Source organism: Etheostoma spectabile, unplaced genomic scaffold (genome assembly GCF_008692095.1).
Source record: "Etheostoma spectabile isolate EspeVRDwgs_2016 unplaced genomic scaffold, UIUC_Espe_1.0 scaffold58, whole genome shotgun sequence".
NCBI lineage: Eukaryota > Metazoa > Chordata > Actinopteri > Perciformes > Percidae > Etheostoma > Etheostoma spectabile.
The window spans coordinates 780-4,245 of NW_022605629.1; the positions used below are offsets into that span (position 1 = coordinate 780).

Consider the following 3,466-nt stretch of genomic DNA (forward strand, 5'->3'; position numbering starts at 1 on the left):
TAAAAGTACTGTTACTTCAGAATAATATGACTCAAGTAAAAGTAAAGTAGTCATCCAAATAATTACTTGAGTAAGAGTAAAAAAGTACTTGGTGAAAAAACTACTCAAGTAGTGAGTAACTGTTGAGTAACGTCTGATTTATTTCTTAACACAAGCATCAATCAGACCGACAAAAATACAAAATAATCATATTTAGGCGAACTATTGTTCATCCAATCGATAAAATAAATTAAAATTTATTTATTAATTACAAAATAGCTTAAGTGAGAGACTTGTCACATTAAATTTGGATGGATACTGCATGTGTAAAACTACCGTATGTAACCTAAAAGACAAAGATCCACCTCTCCACAGCAGAAACTAAAACTACCGCTACGTTTCCTCAGGTTAGATGTTGAGTTGTTGAACGCTCACATGTCCGTTTGTTTTGGTCGACACAGAAGACGCCGCATGATGTAGCTGCTGTTTCGCACTTTTCCTAAGGTAACCACCTTAAGCGGAAGACTTTCTCTCTCTCTGTCAAAATAAAACATTAAAATGAGACGTACACTGGGGTAAAAACAATGACGCGTAGAATACCAAAGAGGTAAAAAGAAAAGTAACGAGCTCCTTGTAGCCTGATGTAGCGGAGTAAGAGTACAGTTTCTTCTTCACTAATCTACTCAGTTACAAGTAAAAGTATAGTGATTTAAAACTACTCCTAGAAGTACAATTTTTTTCAAAAACTTACTCAAGTAAATGTAACGGAGTAAATGTAACTCGTTACTACCCACCTCTGTATGTAAGTACTCTTTTAATGTTTTGGCCATACACCATCTTCTGGTATAAAAACTGCTAAATCTTTTATACATGAGGCCCCTGGAGTTTATTAAAATAACATGGTGGTTTCTACTTTGCTGCTTCTGCTGTAAACATTGTCAAAATCTGGCGCAATGCACTGAGGAAAAATAACTAGTGGTCTTCTAGCAACACTGGGTGAGATTTTGACGATGTTTACAGCAGTAGCGGTATAGGAGCACAGTAGAGGCTGGGGTTTGGCAAGTTTCATCCCAAGACCAAAGCGAAGTGGCCAGCCACCACCACACACCACAGCTAAATCCCAGCGATGCTGTCTACCTGCTGTTCGACACGCTGTTGTGCAGCATCACAACAAGGGATCCATGGTGTTGAGTGGATGTGCCTGGCCATCTTGCTCAGGTCTCTGTGTGGAATGCACAAAATTCCTCCTGTTTTCCTCAACAGTAGCACTGACGAGCTGTACATATCTTTGTAGCTTCATTGTGAAACATTACAACATTAATGCTAACCTTAGTATTTTGTGGTTTTAACAGTTTGCACCACTGTCTGGCATACATACTGCTTTCACTCCAAAGACAAAAGACAAAAGACTTTGGTAAGTAGTTATTTGGTAACCCTTTACTGGAAGCAGTATCCATAAGGTTTTTATGCCACCTACATAAGCACTAAGAACTGGCATAAAAAGATTTATTGAACTGCTTTTCCAAAAGGTTTAAAGTGTTAGTTCAAATAGTGTATTCTGTGTCATGGGTAATATATTTGGTGTTAACAGTGAATGTAACAAAATGTATTCTCAAATTGATGTCACCAAAATAATTCTTTGACTGTGGACTCTCACAGATGCTGATACCTCTATTTTGATTTGAAAACAAAACACAAATTACATTTGAAATTGTATGAACTTTGAAAACATCAGTAAGGTGAAATACCCTAGCAGTCCACTATACCAAAGATGTAATGGCAGCATCCTCATTGACTTGTCATTATTTGTTAACCACGTTTCCAAAAATTGCCGTTCAATTATGAGTTATAGAATCAAATTTCACAAGGTATTCACCATTGAGCAAAATGTAAATATTGTGAGTCTGCTCAGTAAATGTTCTAGCTAAATATGTTTAGATAATATTTAATGTGTGTGAGTTGGTAGATCAGCTCAATTTCAAATTCAGTATTTCAGCAGCAGATGTTCTACATTGAAATAACTGCCATGTCTCCCTCTTTCATTCTCCTCTGTTCTCCCTTTTTTCCCCTCCATCAGCCTATGGCTCCATGTACAGTAGAGAAACCTGTTCTCCACACACCAGCCGTCTCTCCATCTACAGACCACTCAACTGTCGTCTCTCCATCTACAGACCACTCAACTGTCGTCTCTCCATCTACAGACCACTCAACTGTCGTCTCTCCATCTACAGACCACACACCAGTTGTCTCTCCATCTGCAGACCACTCACCAGTTGTCTCTCCATCTGCAGACCACTCACCAGTCGTCTCTCTATCTGCAGGCAACACACCATTTCTCTCCTCTACAGTGCTCCCTGAAGAGGTTTGTTTGTACATTTGTTGGTATAGCTTCAAATGCAAGAAATTCTTTAACATGACCTGAAAAGATGCTCGCTTTCTGCTTCTGTATATGACTCATGATTTGATATGGTCCAATAACCCTTGTGTGTTTAGCAGTTAGAAGCACTATTTTAGCACAAAGACTTCCGTGTGTTTGTGATAAATAAATCGATTATACATCGTAATTTTTTTTAGTTAGGATGATGTTGATAAAATGAAATTGCTAAATCAAGATTTTCTTTTCAACTACTTGAGCAACCACTTAATTACTTCAGCGACTGACCTTTGGTAACATATCTACCACTTGACTTCAATTCACTGTTAATAAATTAAGCGTCGTCGTACTTTTACTTATGTACTGCGGCTTTAACACAAGGTGAACGACACTGCTCCATCTGCTTAAATACGCTTCCCCCTCCTACCCATAGTTGTAGTATGTTTACCACCGCAATTATCTATCTAATCTAAATAACAGGAGAAGAGAGGTGTGGAGTTTAACACTCTCTGACATGGAATGACTGGAAACAAAACTTCAACAATAAAAGCCAGCAAACAAACAGAACAAAAATAAAAGTGAACGAGCAGAGTATGAGCATAATTAATTAGCCATGTGCTCAGCAGTTAAACTATAGTCCACACAGTGGCATTTCTACAACATTTGTTGTCCCTAGACTGCTTCCACATTCATTATTTTGACCGCTTTGAGCAACTTATGTGAAATAATTTTTCTCTTTTGTTATTAAAATATTTTTCTTTTTAAACATTTTGAACAGTCCTATTTTGTGTGTGTGTCTGCGCGCTCAGTAGTGGTTTATAAAAGCACAGTGAGAAACATATGAGGTCCAGTTGCTTGTTGCTGTTGATTGTCATGTAGTGTTTATTACAGGTGTTATGTATGCCTTATGGTTTCTTTTATTTTCCTTGTATTTTAATCAGAATAAAAGTGACTTCAGTGAAGAGGAGCTATCGGATGATGTATCTGATCCAGAATACGTTCCAGGCTCAGAAAGTGACACAGAGGATGAGGACCAATAAACAGCTTGGCAAACCCAACATTACAGGTCGCTGAAGAATCACTAATGGATACCTCTATGAACTGTAATGTCAC

At 37.8% G+C, this 3,466-nt stretch overlaps 1 long non-coding RNA gene across 1 annotated transcript; it reads left to right on the forward strand.

Annotated features, from left to right (window-relative positions):
• Window positions 1-1,099: 1,099 nt before the first annotated feature.
• LOC116686946 (uncharacterized) lies at window positions 1,100-3,390 on the forward strand. Its single transcript, XR_004331432.1, has 3 exons — window positions 1,100-1,393; window positions 2,057-2,341; window positions 3,295-3,390. It is a non-coding gene; the product is annotated as an uncharacterized LOC116686946 (long non-coding RNA).
• Window positions 3,391-3,466: the final 76 nt, after the last annotated feature.